We start from the raw sequence: 20,087 nt of genomic DNA, 5'->3' as shown, positions 1-20,087 counted from the left end.
TACAACAGCAATGCTGACAATATTACATGAGGCCTGGCAGTATTTTAGAATGTTCATGAATACGGAAGACAACAAAAGAAACTCTTTCAAGTTTGAATGGGGAAGACATCAATAACGAAAAAACTCTTTCAAGTTTGTTTGGCTGATCGCAACTGAACCGTGACTGTTTCAATGCCAAATGAGGTCAGTTAAACAAATACGTTTATCCGGTATCTGGTTGGTAATCTTTCTTGATTTATTCGGTTTCGCAGATGAATAAGAATACTAATAAGAGGAAAAATGTGGTTTATACACTTGGAATGGACTACTTTCATGTTCAGCTGGTTAAGTTTAAAATGGTCATGGGTTTAACGCTATGTTGAATACATCCACTATGCAACATCATAATATACCGATAATTTAAAGGTCGTTTCGTCAAGTTAAGTGTATATTCATTGTGTATTTGCCACCAGTATTTTAAGCTTATGGGATCAAATGTGCCATACATTCCTCGGGTGTACATGTTAGAACCACGTCTTGGTTGTCGTTCATCGCCGGTAGATTAACCGAAAAACTTATCAACTACATTTCGATATTCGCTTATGGCCATTGGAGAACGTAATTTGAAACGCGAAAGCCCTTGGTTCTTCGCGACCGGGCCTTGCCGACTTATAGCGGGCTATAACAGGTTGAGTAACAAAAGGCAGTAGCATTGAACTCGGACCACTGACCCCTTTCAACAGTCAATGTTGTGCTCTGAATGAATATTCCTTTTTATGCAGATTTACAATTTATAAAGGACAACGCAAGATAAACGACGTAACATGGCGCGAACCACACGTTCTTTTAGCTAGAAAACAACAGGAAATTAACCTACTTGCTTAAAATACGGATAGTTTTAAAAGCACATGCTGGCACCATTTCGCAGGTACGTCCAAACTGAACATTTCGTTAACATGTCTATATCCTTTGCGATGGTGGCCTTGTACGCCTAGTCTGTGTCAGTAAACACCTCCATGTTCTTTCTTGATCTTCATTAAACATACCGTGACACATTTTCTTTTAACTCGTTTGTTTTCCTAGGCACCATAGCCTGGATGGATGTCTTTCCGATTAACTAAACAAGAACTGCTGGAAATTATTTGGGAATATCATTCTACTTTGAACTATTCACAATCGACGACAAAGTTTTGCTTTGATTTTGAACGGAGACCCTAACTTATATTCTTTATTTCGAAAGGGAATGCTTTTGAAGGTTCCTTAAACACGATTTGAACTAATTTGGGAGAATTTAGATCTTAATATTGTAAAACATTCTCAAAATGTTAGATGCCCTACAGCTGAAAGTTGCCATATTGCAAATTATGTATAGAAACAAATGCATTGTAAGTAAAGAAAAGCAGATGAGCCTACATTGGAGATTTAACCAACATGACTTCACTCCCGAATTATCCCACATTTGTTTCAATCGTGTTCTTACAGAAAGTTTAAGCTAAATTATAAGCCTTTCAATTTCGAGGTGTCCAAAAGGGTTGCTAAAGTTGACATCACAAGGAAAAATGGAATGTTAAGGACGCTATATTCAGTCAGTATAGTGTAAACACGAGTGCATTTGCCTCGGACATATATTTTTGGTAAGATCCACTATGCAACATCATAATATATCGATAATTTAAAGGTCGTTTCATCAAGTTTAGTGTATATTCATTGTGTATTTGCCACCCTATTTTAAGCTTATGGGATCAAATGTGCCATAAAAAATGAAATTTTACGACAGGAAAGACAATGTTGTAGTCGCTCAATAAAAATCCGGGTGTGGAACGTAAACTTAATTTCAGATCAAGATTTTTTACATTACATGTTATTTCTTTCGTGCAGCCGTGAATTATAATCAAAGTTCTACCACAGACAGTATGTCGACACAAAATAAAAAGCAGCATTGGATTTTATCATGGTGTAAGGCATCAATAGTATTCACACTGGTCTTAGGCATGGTTCTTGGAGCTCTTATTCAAGACATGGTATGTGTCCGTCATCATGAAATGTCAATTAAATGTTAAGTATTTATTAATTTATTTAATTTAATTCATTTACTTATATTAATTGCCCCTACTTTGGCTTTTTACTTAGTGTAATAAATAAGTATTTCATAGTCCACAATAATTTGCTTATTCGTTTCCAAATTGCAATTCTGTGAATAAAGTTAGTACATATGTACAGTTTGCTTGGCATGTTGAATCTCAACACAAGCATAATATACACGAGACGAAGACATAGAAATTTATAGCGCCCTCATCGCAATCGAAGGTAGAAACTGAAAAAAAACACACAAAAAATACACACAAGTACAAAATGAATACTGTTTTGAACTGATAATTATAGCTTGCATAATGTGACCTTGTAGTAACCGCCATATTGTAGAGCATGAACGTATTTGCTTACAGCGTTAAAATTTCATAATCATGATATCGCAGAAAAATATCTAACAACTCTGTCAGACTGTGCAGACAGAGGGCGTAATATCTATAGATTAGCGGACGAGTAGGAGGCGGTTTACGGAATTTAACGGTACAGTTTGCCAGTAAAACTCCGAGGCCCGCAGGGCCGAGGAGTTTTATGGCAAACTGTACCGTTAAATTCCGTAAACCGCCTCCTACGAGTTCGCTGACCGTGTTATACCACGAATTTGCCGAGTTTTAGAGCCTTGTTTGCACGCCCAAAGGTTTCATTTGTAATTTTAGTGCAGTACAAGTTGAAACTTTGGCAGGAAAACATTGACGCGTTTTGACACCTTGTTGAACGAAAGTATAAAAAATAACCCATGATTGGATAAAACAAAGTTGACATGTGTTGCTATTGTAGTGCGATGACGTGGTTGAGCACCTGGTTTGATTTGAATTGTATGAATAAGTTTGATTGATTGGTTGGTTGAATGAAGTGAAAAGGTGTTTGCAGATCGACGTCAGAGTCACGCTTTGCTCATTTGGGTCGAAAACTTTGAGCAGCATACACGCAAATTGCCGAGTCGCTCTACGTATATCGATATGGCGGATGAAGTACAAATGAAAGCTGTATCCGGTGCACTTCAACTACCAAAGCCAAAGATGGAAAAGAAAAGTCCCCCTGTCATGCCAGTGCTAACGGCCACAATCGGAAGACCAAGCTACACAGCCACGTCAGAGAAAGGCGCAACAGAAACTGCAAGTACAAAAAAAAATACGTGTAGATCCACAATGACTGTGGTACTGCGTGTGTGTTTGCCTGTAGCTAGATTTAACTTTACCAAAGGCGACTGAAACCTCTACATTCAGTGTTGATAAGGGACTGGTCAGTTTCTTCAGCCTGGGGGGGGGGGCGGTGGATTCATGGGGGGGGGTCATCCTGTTTTTGACTTTGGTGATAGGGGGGGTCACCATGTTTTTGAAATGCCCAATAGGGGGGGTCAGTGTGTTTTTGAATTTTGACACAGGCTCATCATTGCCTAAAATGCTAGTGTCAGCCACAAAATTCATCATTCAGTTGTATTTTTCGGCGCGCCCTTCGGGCGCGTAACTTTAATAATCAGTCATATTTTTCAGCACGCCCAACTTTAACATATCAAGCATACATACATCAGAGATATCTGTATGTTCAATATTTTTCAGCGTGCTCTTCAAGCTCATTACTTTAATATATCATACATCTTTCAGCATGCCCTTCAGGTGCATGACTTTAATATACAAGGCATATATATCAGAGATATCAGGATGTTTCATATTTTTTGGCGTGCCCTTCGGGCGCCATACTTTCAGAGATATCTTGATGTTTGCTAAGTGAAAGTGTACCATTATGAAATCTGCATTTCATATGAAAAGGATGACAAATTCCTGATACTTTTCTGTTCTCTCTGTGAGAATTCAGTATGAGAAAGCAACATGCACAAATATTTCACAATATATATTTGATACAGTGACTTATTTTAGAGATAGAAAAATGACAAGATATCTTTCCTTCTCATTGATGCAATTATTTTCCTTTGTTTCATAGGTTTTCTGTAGAAAGATGTTTTTTATGAACAAAATAACAGTTAAAAAGGCAGTTTTTGTCATTATTAGCTGTGCTTTTATGGTTTCAATGTTACACAAGAAAAGGTCCTCTCAGACACTGTACACATCAGATTTGGCTAAAAAAGCTCTCTATGGCTCCGATTTACAAGTTCTTTTGTTTAAAAGTGTCCGATTTACTAGTAAACCGGACAGTTTTTAACAAAAGAACTGTCCGATTTACCAGTAAATCGGACACTTTTAAACAAAAGAACTTGTAAATCGGACACTTTTTAAACAAAAGAAAGCCAGGTGGTACATAATAAAATATTCGGTTATGGAAATTAGAGAGCATGGTAGAACAATGGGCACGAGGCGGAGAGTGGTATAACATCAGAAAAACGATTTCGTGTACTCGTTGAAGATGTACACAGCAATCATCTTCTGATTAAAGGAGTTTCTTTGAAAGTGTTTATAAGTGAAATGTAGATAGATAATTGGAAACATATTCAATATCTTAATTGTAAAATTCAGGTGAGGCTAAGAGTTAATATGGAAAGCCATCACAAGTCAAAAATGTAGTGCATTTCTAGAGTTGTCATATATTATCATACATTGCATTAGTCAGATTCATTTGCATGATTTTTTTCTTCAGTCTTTGTTCAACCCACCAACATCAACTCTCACCAACGGTTTAGTTCAACAGTGCCATAATGAAATCGCAACGCTTCACGAAGAACTTGTTGCAAGTGAAAATTTTGACCAAAAGGATAACTCGACAGATTACTCTAAAAATAATAAACCTTTCATAACTCACACGACCAGTCTTTGTCTAACATCAGCAGAAAGCATGAGGTACGTAAACGTTACGATTACTACTTGCTGTTGGTCATTTGTTATTTTGTCATAAGGGCCTGTAATCGTCGAGTGATGCTTGCATATTCCGTATGAAAGTTATTTCATATGTGCAAGCTTGTAAAAATTACATGACGAACGAACGTACTATTACGTATTCGTTATGTATTAAATTAAATTGTCAAATTGCGATTTTGTTCATGTAAATATTCAGCTATTGATGCCAATTGATTATGACACAACAAGGCGCAGAACAAAACAACAACGACAACAACAACATCAACAACAATATCAACAACAACAACAACAATAAGTGAACACTTAGGACTCAGCAGTATAATAGGAACACGAAGATATAGACTGGATAAGATATGGAGGGATAACATGAACTTTATTAGTGATTAGCTGTAGAGATTGGTAACATCGATAACAAATCATCCGAACATGCATGATTGATCGTGTCGTCTTTGATGACACGAGGAATATGTGAAAATGAAAGATAATATCCTCCCCGTTTGTTTTCCCTCTTCAACGTTTTTTAGATTGACAGCAGAAGGGAATGGAATAACGCCATCTTTTTCCAGAGGTGACTTCGTTCATGTAATGATACATAGTTCTGGTGACGATGAAGATTGTCCTGTTGGTGGTGACTTCTTTTTGCCGTCATGTCTAGTACGAAACAGAAAAAGTCAACTACTGGGAGGATTATCGATCACAGCAATGGTTCTTACAGCGTCTTCTTTTACGCAGGATGGTCTGGAACAGCAGACATAGCGGTCACATTGGTACATCCACGGGCGGCTGTGGACTGGATTGAGAATCATTATAGAACCGAGGAGCGACACGTAGAATGGAATGCATGGTATAGAAATGGGACGCTGACGGAAGACAGTATCTGCTATGTTTCTAGAGCGCCGACCTTTCCAAATAAATGCGTGTATGCCAATAAAAATGCCCTGGGAAGGACAGCCTTCGTGTGCGACAGACCACAACACTTATCGTGTGAGGAGATTAAAACAACAATGTCTTGAGTGACGTCCTTGGACGCATCAGTCAATAAAAATCTGCCGGAGGATTTGGACATTTTGTTTAGAAAGTGAGTGAAGTTTGCAATAAATTTTAGACCTAGTAAAGGGATTAACTTATCAAATGGGATAAGGTATTATGCAGAAAATAGAACGCCACACATAGCATTGGCTCGAGTTCAAGTACAGCGTTATACATACCTACTGCTATGTCTCCTCTTATCCTGTATTCGATTTTGCAGATGTTGCTATTGCATTTTTGTAATTGGTTGTCACCAGATATCACATTACCTGGCCAGCTGACGTTTTCGTGATGCAAAACCTAAGCGTGAATTTTATTTATTTCCGTAGACCATACTTAATGACGGCTGTAGTTGGCAGTCCGATAAAAATTTCAATTCAAGGTAAGATCATCGACTTCACTGTGGCGCGAAATTCATTATGCATGAACTTAAATTTTCATGTTATTAGCATACGGTTGGATATCTGACTTGAGTTTGGTATTATATGTTATTTTAACACACTCGAAGGTTTGACAAACCATTATTGTTACAATTAAATGCTGAAATAGAGGCTGCAAAGTAAAACAGATGGAATATGTTCAGACTGATCTTAAACAAGTGTATTTCATGCAGAAAATTTCTTTGCGTCCGATAATTGACCAAACACTGCTCCGTTGGTCTTTCGAAAATGGTTATTTGCATACTTTGCGAAGCTTCCTTAAATGGATCACATGAGTTTAGTTACGTCCTATGTGGTTGAAATTCTGATTTGAAAACGTAACGTTGTGTGTGCACGATTGCGGCTGATGTTTTGTTCAAATACTCACGATACATGTATACTGACATTTGCTAATTATTCATTAAATGCGGACTTGCATACTGGAACATTACTCATTGATTCAATTTACGTAAATTCATACAGTCTGTCACGCTTTTTGCATAAGACCTCCATGAGAAAAGATGGTAATAAATTGTCTTTGCTCATGCAAGGGTGGATATTAACAGTAGAATAAGATTCAAATGTCTTTCATTTGACGAGATAACACCAAATGTACATTGTACTTGGCATTAACACTACTACTACTAACAACTTTCTTTGCTTCAGAAGAAAATACAGACTTGCAATTTGATGAACCAGGCGATGACCTTCCACGATGCGGAGTAGACCTTCAAGACCAATGTCTGATGGTTTCTGGGGAAATGACGTAACATGGACTTCTCGGGTATGTAAAACACGTCACTGGAGTATTGATGAAATGAGACAGTGCCTCAAAGAGAAAACACTGTACATACTTGGAGATTCAACTGTTAGGCAGATACACGAACTTATTACAAAACTCTTCGGACAAAAATTGCCATCAAATCCGATAGAACGGACATGGACCGCGAACCGAACAACCGTGACGTACCAGTTTCATCCCATTCTGATAGGCAGTCGAATTATCGACTTTTGGCGACAGAAGTTTGAAAGTGACACAATTGATGGTATTACAATGACGGAATGTAACTCGGTGATTTTGTTAAGCCTCAGCTATCACTTTGCTTCATGGACAAAGACTTCTTATGAAGAGAGGCTTCTCCGAGTCAGACACACCACTGTTCGTTTGAAATCTCGTTGTCCAGATATAATTATAATCGTGAAAAGTTCTCATCCAAGGGAACACGCTAGAAAAGAAGGATATATACACAGCAGTGACTGGACCTTATATGACATGAATACCATGATGCGGGCAATCTTTAAAGGAGTTGGTGTCAAGTTTCTTGATGTGTATGATATGTCGCTGTCACACTTTGCCCAAAATAGAGTTCATATGCCTCTTGGCAGTGTCATTCGACAGCAAATCGACCTCCTAATGTCTTATATTTGTCCGGATTTTGATAATCAGAGCCTAGCAAAATTGGCTTATTTATAAAATCTGTTTGTAACAAATTTTTTTATCTTCAATCATGCCTTAGTTTTCTTCGACTAAAGATCACGTAGAACAATAAAGTTCATTATGTGGTTGTAGTATGCATCAAAGGTGATATCACACAGTAATATAACGTACAGAAACATTCTGATAATATTATTTGGCCTTATACTCACCATTTGTCACTCTTGATGCGAAGTTACAAACACGATACTGGCTTTCAAAAACAATAATCCTGAAACACGACATTACTTCTCTGCTTTATTTAGATTTTGACGTGAAGTTTATACAAAAGTGGTCATCAACTACAGGTGTGAAAGGATTACCCTTATAATCGATTGCACATAGTTGTTTGAAAATTTGAAGTTATTTTAATTTGATATACTTAGTTAAATTCAAATGGGATAAAACAATGACAGTATATTCGAAACGATTAGCGACGTCACATTTGTGTACATGGATAGTCGATCGAAGGTTCGGGAATGACGTGTGAGGCCGAAAGAAAAGAGGGTACATGACATATATATGTATATGAAAAATTGGCAAGAAATCCAAACTATTCCAAAACCAACATAATAAAAGTCTGCCTCATTAAAGGTAGCACCGGACGGTAGAAAGAACCTTGAAAATATTGCAAGTATAAAGTTACATTTGTCTTTTTACGATTGGAAATCAATTGGAAAATAAGATGGGTGTATTTATAAGAAAGGTGCCACGAAATCGAAATGCTTACTGCTTAAAATACAAAGCAATAGAATCGACTAAATATGGAAGTAATGTTTTCATCTTGCAAAACAAATAGACAAGGATACAAACTGCATAAAATCCGCCAAATCGACAACTTCTGAGCCTTTCATTATTGAATGTCCCTTATCTTTTCGTTAATTTGAGAAAAAATAAAAGCTAACTGTTGTCAGGCCTCGTTTGAAATGAATCTAACTTCACTGTAAATCGATCGAACATTTATGTTAATGCAAATCAACAAACTGAGACTAGTACAAGACAAATATACAAAGTCACACATTTTTATTAAAATATTCATAGAAGCCATTTGTTTCCAACGATATTCGATCAGATACAGTTAGTTTTCTTTTTAACCTTATCATTTGCACAGCATCGCAATATTTGAACAGAATTTTTAGGAAGTTGAGCAAAATATCGATTAATATTTGACATATTTACCTTGAAAATTGTGCCAATCCAATATGCATTAACGTCAAGAATAGAAATGTAATATCAAATTTTAGCGTGTCAACAAGTGAAGGTTACTTAAATATGCCCTGACTTAAGAATTAGACATTGGACCAATTTCCTTGTTTACTAAATTGTACCAAACTAAAATGCACTGACTTCAGAAATAGAATAGCACCGATATCCAGTGAAAGTCATTTTAAGTGTTAACTAACTTAAGAATTAGAATTCGACCAATGTCCCTGTTTACAGTTAGCTTCATTTTAAAAGTGCCCTGCCTTCAGAATTACACTGTGATCGTTTCAATCGGCAAATTAATCTGACAATTTATGAGTTGGTGTACATCACTCTGAAGAAATTAAGTTCTACACAAATTAATAGTGTTTGACTCGTTTTGATGTAATTTTGTGAAAAGTATGCTATTCTATGTTCCCTTTTGCGGCAGACAGTCATTTTAGTAATGTATGTTCTTGTGTTTTTCACTTGGTCAACGCATACTTTCATTTACAGTGTACATTTTAAAAATTTACTGTCAGTAATGTAATGTTTCAAACCTTATGGGAAAATATTCATGGTAAAGTTTGTGAGTTGAAAAAACAATTGTGAGCAATTCTGAAATAATTAGATTGTCAGTTTTCTTCTTTGACAGTACCTTGGAATGACAAATGTCGGGTTAATCATAGTCTACTGACAAAACTGAACAATATGCAGGCTGGCAATTGAACTTTTGATCTCAACACGCTAGATTTTTAGTCACTGAAATTTTCAGTTGCAGCACTATAACCTTTGGCAGCAGAATAACCCGATCTCAATGTCAAATCGGGTCATAGACTTTTGGTAATTTATACCTTCCACTGTCTCTATTAAGGGATGGCTGGATAACACGGATATATCTCGCCTCCTTGACACCCCTTTCGAAATATCTGGGATCCGTATCAAGAATTTGTACATTTTCCAAAACTACAAAGTTGTCTGGTGATTCGAATGCGGATATGTTGGAATTCTTGATAGGGATCCTAGATACTTCGTAAGGGTGTCTAGGAGGAGATTTATACCTGTGTTAACCAGCCATCTCTAAATAGAGACTGTGATAAATATAAATTACCAAAAGTCTATGACCCGATTGGACGCCACGTGTCCGAAAGGTTGTAAACATTTTACTTATAAATTTGAGAAATGTCACTCCCATATGTTTGTCTGTGGAGATAGGCAGTGTTTCTATTTTGCCGACTTTCTTCTTAATTCTTAGCTTATGTAGTTCGTGCATAGGTCCTCTAAAACACGATTTCAGAATGATTGGATAAAAATACATCTGCATAAAAGTTCTCGATGTGGAATTAAAAAAGTCGACGACACTTTAACTGGATCGATCTGATATGCTGACTGCTGCCGAATGACTGACCATGGATTTGTAAAGTATCTCCACTGTCTGTTTCTAAATATCTGAAGGCGGTGTCAGACTCTGAGAGAGAGAGAGAGAGAGAGAGAGAGAGAGAGAGAGAGAGAGAGAGAGAGAGAGAGAGAGAGAGAGAGAGGAGAGAGGAGAGAGAGAGATTTCTAATATGGTCGTATAGGGCGCGTAGGTACTGTGTTAGAGCAGAGTCGCTGACAATTCTTAATTTTACTGATCTACGTTTTTAACTTTTGATATTTAAGTGTTAATATCATTAGGAGTTTTACTGAAGACCTTCAAACTCCTCAATAGTTTGATGAATGTTATTAATCAATGCTGAGTCTTGGTAACCAAAATGTCAGCAAACTGTGGTGAATATTATCAATAACGAGTTCAGTATATGAACCTGAGCTGATCGACTTTATTACTACAATATCGTAACAGAATATTACAAATCTGACGTGAATCATTTAAAGGAAGTTTTTCCTCTGACTGAGAGTTGGTGCAGGTTTTAACTGTGCTATACCACGAATAAGGTAATGTAATTTTCAGGCCTCGAACAATCAGATTACTGTATTTGCGCCATTAATGCTGACTGCCGCACTGCATCTGCCCATGGCCATTATGCATTTATGGGTGTCCAGTTATGAGAAATTGGAAATCCTTCGTAATATAGTGCCAAGTCACGGACATGCATAGACAAAAATAAAATTAATTCCGTATTCGTTTGTGATTGAAACTTCAGACCTCCGGAGAAGTAAGCCTCCTTTGTCACTGTTTTAAGGTGTACTTTATTGTCTCTCGCCAGCCCAGGATACTTTCAACTGCTCGCACATTTATCAATGATCGTTTTATGTGAGATACAGCCAAGCTAAATAATTAAGGTTCCTTTAATAGCTCTGGAAATGTTACAAGGGTATCTGACTTCAAGAATACATTGTTGTGTTCACGTAATGACACTGAAGATCTTTAAGATTCTGTGAGATCCAGAACGGAAGGTATGGTCTGCATAAGTGCACTCAATCCAGATTATGCAGATTATGATCTTAATTGTACATTTAATTACAGCGTCTGTGGCGATATGTTGACGATAATTATAGTTATCGTGTAATTTACGTTGTATGCTAATAAGTTGTAATCTTGTATTTAATTATGCAGCATATAATTAATTCTCTTTATAGTAAAAGTAATCATGTTGTTTCTTCAAAAACACGATTGAAACTAATTAGGGATAATTGGATGATGAAGTGATGTCGATTTAATCTACAAATGTAATCTCATCTGCTTTCTTTTTTTCTTTTTACATTACACGCTTGTTTTTATGAGTAATTTGTTATATCGCAACATTCAGCTATACGGCACCTAACACTTTTAAGAAATTTGAAAAATATAAAAATCCAATTATCCCAAAATAGTTCCAATCGTGTTCCTATGACCTTCTATATCTTGGATGGAAGCTCAGTTACATTTGTCCTCCATTAGTAAAGTGATGAGATTCATTTTTGGACTTTAGAATTGTTGATCTTGATGACCGATAAAATGTTATCTTATAAATTACAAAAGTAAAACGGCGCGATATATTGCATGTATGAAAGGGCAAGCTAAGACTTAAAATTCAGACTAGCTAGAGATCAGTTTTAAGAGGTTCTGATTGAAATAATGGATTGAAAGTTGCCACAGTACATTTCTTGGTATAAAAAAGGAATTTTTGCTCACCTTGAGAACAGAACGAAGTCACATGACTAACATACACTGTTATCCCGCCAAATTCACATATTAGAAATTATAAATATTCCACTTCCAGACAAAACACGATTCAATTTTAAAGTAAATGGTTTGTTGATGTAAAACAGCATTGAACAACCATATGCCATTTCAAAATAATTAAAGTTACTTTAAAATTCTTCAAAACCCTAAAAATAAGCAGGTTTTATATTTCATGAAAATTTGTAAAATATTACTAAGAAAATACGTGTTAAAAATGTAGTGATGTTATCTTGTCTCTTATATGAATTATATTTGCTCCTTCATCAAGTTTCGCGCCTTGTCTTTTAGTTTGATTTTCGTTTTAAATAATGTGAAACTGTCACTTTGCCCGTTTAATTCCGGCAATATTTACGTTCACTTTGTAAAAGATACTGACATCAAACAAAGCTGTTAACGTTGTACTTCATCCAGCGGATTGTAGATGATTGGCGTCACGTTGATAACATTCATCGAACAAAAAAGTAAAAAACCAATCTTTCCAGCTTTTTTCACGTTTTCCAATGTTTTATTATTGCTGTTTACTGACCAGCACGATACAACCGATCCAAGAAATAAAAGTCATTGTTCACAACACTACTGAGGAGAGTATTCGAGATCAACTTCCAATTACATTTTTCGTGACTTATTGTCTAAAAACATAATAATTACGTCATAATTCAGTTGCCCCGAAGACGCATCTGCCTTGTCCTTGTCTCGGTAGTAAATTGGATTTCCCAAGACTGTGCAGGGACTGCCAGAAGAGAGCCCCGAAATGAAGTGTGGGAGCAGAGAGCTTGTTTGACAATTGAGAAGCCCGGTTAACTCGCAAGCATAGGTTTTAGAAATCGCCCTTCGCATATGTGAAATGGATACAAATGATGCGGGTATGCGAAAGTTAAAGGAACGGTCAAAAATAAAAAAATGAAAAATGTGCTGTATCCAAAACATTCAGGCGACGATGCGAATTTCTTTTTTATATTTTCTTTTTTTACTTGATAAGTCAGTCGAACTGTCAACTTTCCGTGCAGCTTTGCTCGGTGTAAACAGTTGTTGATGATGCGTTTTAACAAAGTTACTCTTCAATGACATTTGAACTGCGACACGCTATGAAAATGGAGTAGACGTCCATGTCATATCACCCCATTATACGAAAATCCGGTTTTTGCCTTGATCCTTTGAATGTTTAGCGTTCTACCGCACAGCGTCGCATGGAACTCCGGTTTATATCAAGAATGACAGGGACGCCGGTAAGCTACAGCGCCATCAGCCGGCGTAATGACTTTTTTCGAGTCCACGTATTAAAGTTGAAAATAGGTCGACGCGAGGAATTCCAAGTGATGCGTTCCAGAAACGATCCTTTTTTTTCTTGGCTATCTGGTGTTGACTGTTTTCAATAACAGCAAAAAATGACGACTTATTTGTACGTTTATATATTTTTCTCTCTTTACATAGACAAGTTCATAAATACAAGTAAACTGTTGTGCTATGATTGATCTGAAAATGAACTTTGAATGTCTCATGATAAACCTGTTTATTTATTGACTAATAGATTGGTAAATCTTTCAGCTAGGCTTTCCTATTTACACCATTTTTCCATGTTTAGCGAAATATCGATGAAGGTCACAGTTCAATATTGGTGGGCACGGAACTGGTTTATCAGGTGTGACTTTTAGAGAGTCGATATCCGTAACTGGCAGCATGCACCATAGATATGATAGATAAGATAACAGTTTCTGCATATTGCAAACCCATTCATTCACGTAGCGGTCAAAATCCTGGGGACAGTTCCACTGAAATGGAATAACAGTTCGGTATTTCGGTTAGACTTGAAACACATGGATTCAAATATGGCTGAACTAATCTGAGACCTAAATGAGCATAAAGTTGGTCAAAAAAGAGAAAGTTATGAGTGTCATAAAAGTTACATGAGTGAACTACGTGTAGAGATATCCTAATTGAATGGAAGGAAACAGGTGCTGAAAACGTATTTACTGCAATGTCTATCTACTATTATAATTATTGCAAACATCAGCTGTTCGTGGTCCTGTGAGTAACGCGTAACTCAGAGACAGACGTTCTGATGGGCGATGATACAAGACTCTGGAAACTGCGCTTCCCTGAACATTTGCCTGTGGATGAAAATTATCTGTTGTCCGTAGAATTGAGCTTAAGCTGGCTACCATAAACATGTTATTCAGTGTCGCTGGTTGGAAAAAATCAAAACATATTTCAATAGTCACCCAAGCTGTGACAGCATTGACCTGCAGTACCTTTGACCTACAGTATTTGCATACTGGATTTGCAATGCACCTCACGTTCACAAGCGTGTATCGACTATATCAACTCCACCAAAAAGTAAACATAGCATCACTTTAAGATTGTTTTTCTCTTGCGTATCAATTGGCATCTACACAACAATGTTTTAGCGACTGGAATATTCATTACCTAATAACTAGTTGTAATAACAGACGCATTCATTCACTTCATAACCAGTCTGACGGCGTAATCATCAGTCAACGACAGTGAAATGATAGAAATAAGTATATCTTCGTTTAATTTGTAAAATTATAAAAAGAAGTATTTTATGTGAGCACAAAAATTTTACTTTGCCAACAATGTCTTTCTGGTGCTTGCTGACCTTGTAGAGTCTGGTTAAATCGCTTTTTACAGATACAGTGAAGATTGAGGTGGCCTTGATCTGAATTACTCTTGAGCTGAGTTAATCTTACAAGAACAAAATGAAATATTTCTGTTAGACATCGGGTGATTACTGTAGGCGACAAAATGTTGACATTACACGTGTATTCATGCAATGATGTACTGGTGTAAAATTATTTCTTTAATTGTTGACAGATTGGATGCATATCTCAATGAATAATTCGATGAAAGGTCTAGTCCATACCTAGAAAGGCTAAAGACATTAAATACGCTTTGCTTTGCCAAAACTTCTCTATCAAGAGAGACACAACTCGGGGACACCGGTATGACCTCTTGCGTGTCATAATATGAGTAGTTCATCAGCAATTGATTGGTTGGTCCATTGGTTACCTAGCAAAGGTCAGTGATTGAAACAAAGTCTTTAAAACTAAACTATTTTAACGTTTGCATGGTATATTGTCATAGACATCTCTATAAAATGTCCATCGACATGACCTGACCTTACTAAGCCTCAGCGGACAACTGATAACATTTGACTCCAGCCGTTAACTGATAAAGTTCATGTTAAATTACTTTGATGGCGGTGCTATTTAATCTTTGACAAAGATGATTTTGTTTGTCATTGGTGATCGGTTTGTCGTCGACGGAGATAACAACTAGCGAATAAACAAAATTGTCTTTTGACATCAACACAGACTCTCGTTGTGCACAGCAATCGTGATCAGAGAAGATAAAGAGGGCTGCTTCAAGAGTGCACATTTTTGCCGTCGAAAAACTAAAGAACTGACGGTGGGACTGAAATTCGCCAGGAAGTTCAAGTAAATTCCCACGTTATGAATGCACCCGTGACGTAAAGCGTATTGTGTCTGATTAAAAAGACAGGCTATATAATAGCTTAAGGGACAAAAGCACGACGTTCACTTGATTTTTATTTATGCTAGCTTTCTGTCAACAGGCAACAAGATATCAGTATACAAACAGTGTATCATATTGTCGTCGTTTATTATCTAGCAGCTGAATTATTTATGTAGTTATTTTTTGCCACAGTGTCTGACCGCGCAATTGACAAATTTGACTTAGGACAAAGTAATTAAATTCTTTGTTTTGCGTCCCCACCCGCTTAGGTTTTCATGGTTTCATGAAAAACACACTGTGTATTTGAATGGGAATTTTGGGACATAACCGCTTAGCTTTTCTGGACTAAAATTTTGTTACAATTTTTTATTTGCTGCAATCAAATTACATTGTGTTAATTTTCTTGTGTGTGTTTTTCAGCCGCTTAGACGCGTACCTTTTCCCATTTAGAGTGGACGCAAAACAAAGAATTTAATTACTTTGGCCTTATCTAGTTGCTGGCACATTTGGCAGAACAGTTGATATCGGCATCTTTTTCATATTTTCCACACTAAGTGGTAGTGAAATCAAACTTGGGCCGCAATTTGACTGACATTGTCACAGCAAATGTTTTTTGTTTTTCAAGACGATGGACATTATTTTTCAAAGCCCTTTCTTTCGCTTTCTTACAAAAGATTTATTTGCCTAGTAGTAGTAATCAGAAATATGAAATGACGATTTTGGTTCAACTTTATTTCTGTACTTTTTGAGACTATAAGTTGCAAGCTATATAAAAACAAAAGCACATTGATCTTAAATGGAGCATGCTAAGAGCACCATTAATGTAATTTGTGCATGATTTCAACATTTAGAAGTAGAAATATGGTTTATTTTGGTTTAAATCTATACAATTCTAATGACGTAGCGTTTGTTGAACTATAAAAGATTCAAAAATTCACGGGCTGAATGCCCTTGGTACATTTCCCTGGAAACATCATTTGCAATGTTTTAGTGGATGTGCATTATTTATTTGTACACAAAGATTGATGCTTATAGCTTGAGATATTTTAGGAAAAAAATGTTGTACTTTATAAGTCGATGCGCGTCGATTTACATATGGTTTGCTTCAGATATATACTGTATTCCTACGCTTTGCCGCCATGGGACAGAGGAAAGCTAAAGAAACTTCGTACTCGTCACCTTGTCTTGGTATCAAAATTTTCATGATTCCAAGCCCTTACAGGTCGTCAGCATTTATATTTTAGTGATGATGAACAGATTTTGCCTGTTCTGTATTTTCACACAGAACTTACTAGTTTGAGTATAGCTTCGTTGCGAAATGGACTGTCAAGTTTGTATGATCCATGCAATCATTCGATAATTAGTCTGTATGGGGATAACGTTATTTCCTTCAGCAAATCAGATTTCAATCATTGAATCATTCATAGTACAGAAATTTGCGAGACATTTGCAAGAAATGGACACTTTCTCACTTTATTGCGAGAAGTAAGCGAGAATACATACTTTCTAGCAATCAACCTGCAAGAACACTGCTTTCTCGCCTGCATCTGCGAGAAATTGAATTCTCGCAATCAATCAGCGGAAACTATGTTTTCTCGCTCTGCATCTGCGAGAAATGAATTCTCGCAATCAACCAGCGATAAATTAGTTTCTCGCTCAGCATCTATGCGAGAAATTGAATACTCCCAATCAGCCAGTGAGAATTACTATTTCTACTTTGAAAGACATGGTTTATTGTTGTGAAATGCTTACACAGAAGAATTCAATTTCTCGCAGATGCAGATCGACAAACTAATTTCTCGCAGATTGATTGCGAGAAATCAGTTTCTCGCAGATGTAGAGCGAGAAAACACAGTTCTCGCCAGAAAATTAAATTCTCGCGAACCGATTAAGAGAAAGTATGTATTCTAGCTTACTTCTCTCGAAAAAAGCGAGACAGTGTCCATTTATCGCAAATTTCTCGCAAAATTCTGTACTAGTGATTGTCGATTGCTTTGTGATTCTACCCTAATTAGTACGTTTGTGGTGCGTTGTATTTTCGCATTGCGTTGCAGTTTTTACTGTCTGCGCCTATTTCCGGTTGTTTGAAATGCTATAGACATCACATTAAGTGATACAATTGTCCATGTACAACGCTGTGTTTTGTCAACGGAATAAACCAGAACTGGCACAAGATCTGTATATAACAACTCATCTCAGACGTGCCTTATTGAATAAAGCTTTGGCTGTCACAGAGAGACAAATTTTTCTACACATTTTCTACAGAATGAAACTATGGAATTGAGACAGGTACAGAGGATGTGAGAAGAAAAAGAAACTTGAAGAAAATTATTTAGGACAGATTACTTAAATACATTTCATAGACACTCATGTCTTCAGTAAACAATGAACAGCCTGGTATTCAAGACTTGTTTACTTATTAAGTCTGATCACACAAACCTGGCATAATGGTGTCTTTGTCGCATCAAGGCAATAGATGTGATATTGGGAGTATTTAATGAAAGCTCAGAGCAATATAGGTAATGCAGTACATTGTAAGTAAGATATATTTAGATTTGTTAATAAAGACATGCTGCGGATGGGGGAGTGTATCTGCAAATTTCGCAACATGAAAGACATGATTGATTTGAAATTACAGAAACTCATACTTTAAAAAACCAAACGTGTTCGACAGTTAGGGACTGGAAAAAATTACTGGGGGTGGAGGTTTCAAAATGAAGCTGCTTGAAAAATAGTGACCCTTCGAAAGTGTTTGCAAGAAAAAGAGTGACCCTCACCGATTTTATGAGCATTTAATAGTGACCCTCCTCCGCGTGTCACAGTCCGTATCAACAATATCTTAATTGACATATGTCTCCTTTGATCTTTGAACCTTGTTATGTAGGTCATTTTCCCCACACTCATCATGACCTGAGTTCAATTAGTCTAGAACATTCTCAAGGTCACTGCCCTTAATGACCTCAAAACCTTGAATTAAATTAGTCATGTTTGGAATGTTCTGGAAATTTACTGGGTTGTGCAAGAGAGATAATTTTAGAACAGTAATTAGCATGTCAATAAAAGTTCTAGATTGTTCTTATATGCCCTTATGTAAGCACATTGGTATAAAAAGGGACGTGCACAGCTTGCAGTCAGACATTTGGGATTGTGTCTCTTGTGTGTTACTTCAAGTCTTTGGAAACTCCAGCAGTAGTAATTTTCAAGACTTTTCAAGACCTTCACTGCCAACGCTGGATTTATACTGTGGACTTTTATGGAACTTCAAGCCTGCAAGCCAAGGGACTGTGCATTCATCCGACTGACGAGTAATTCAATGAAAACGAGATCACATATCACAATAAATAATTTTGTTAACAACAATTGGCTATCCAAAATCAAAAGGTAGAATAGCTGTAATGTTTACCTTCATTTATAGTTTGGCTCGTAATTGTATGAAGAGCAATAAGATTGTTTTTCAAGAAACTACTACTATCTGAAGATCAATATTAAACAACATATGCATTCACATATATCTCAAGTTTGGTAGTGGGAAAATATTTAACAGCTACCCTAGACTACCATGAGAATAATGTTTGTTGTACACATGTACTTTTCAAAAACTTTGTTCTCACCACGTACATTTATATCAATTGTCAAAGAGTTATAAAAGCAAACCTTTAGCTAGTTTTGTATTGGTAAAAGAATTATTCATAGTTTCCTCATGGACTACCTGGTATATCAAAATCAACATAATGGTGAAATTCAAAAATCAAATTTCTGGCACACACATTCACTTGTACTCACTTAGGCTAATTAATTACATTAAATGAATTATCAAACGTCTTCAAGTACACAGATTTAGTTTGTTATTGGAAAGAAATTATCCATAGTTTACTATAGGAAACAATGTATAGTGAATCAACATTTCAGTGAAATGAAAAAGTTAATTTTTTGCACACATATTCACTTGTAACCACCTCAGTCTAACAAATACATTAAAATGAATTATCAAACCTGTATAAATATGCGGATTTAGCTAGTTTTGTGTTGGACACAAATTCAAATTCAAAAATCAAATTTCTTGTACACATATGTACTTTTTACCGTCCACTTCAAGCAAAGTATATTTTACATAAATTATACCAAACACATAGAAATGTACAGATATGGCTTGTTATATGGGGGAAATTGGTAATAGTTTGTCAAATGTATGATGATCAAAGTGTATTACGATTCAATATTTATGTATTATAATTTATTATTTAATATCTAGTGTATTATGATTTAATATTTATCAGAGAAGCACTATTTCGGTCACATCATCATGCCTTCTTCTTACCATAGCTGCACAAAAATGGCGACCTCCAAAACACTGGCCCTACCCCGTGTAATTTCTGTCCAGTCCCTTATAAAGCGAGATTTTGAAAAATTCACAACATGGTATATGCACGAGCGTTGCAGGTACATTTAGT

The 20,087-nt window shown here is 36.3% G+C and overlaps 1 long non-coding RNA gene across 1 annotated transcript; it reads left to right on the top strand.

The window, feature by feature from the left end:
* The first annotated feature begins 4,368 nt into the window (after positions 1-4,368).
* On the top strand, positions 4,369-8,356 carry LOC139125604 (uncharacterized). Its single transcript, XR_011550295.1, has 4 exons — positions 4,369-4,856; positions 5,399-5,952; positions 6,233-6,285; positions 6,989-8,356. It is a non-coding gene; the product is annotated as an uncharacterized lncRNA (long non-coding RNA).
* The last annotated feature ends 11,731 nt before the right edge of the window (positions 8,357-20,087 follow it).

Source organism: Ptychodera flava (genome assembly GCF_041260155.1).
Source record: "Ptychodera flava strain L36383 chromosome 3 unlocalized genomic scaffold, AS_Pfla_20210202 Scaffold_25__1_contigs__length_14229661_pilon, whole genome shotgun sequence".
NCBI lineage: Eukaryota > Metazoa > Hemichordata > Enteropneusta > Ptychoderidae > Ptychodera > Ptychodera flava.
This window is presented reverse-complemented; position numbering and strand designations above follow the sequence as displayed.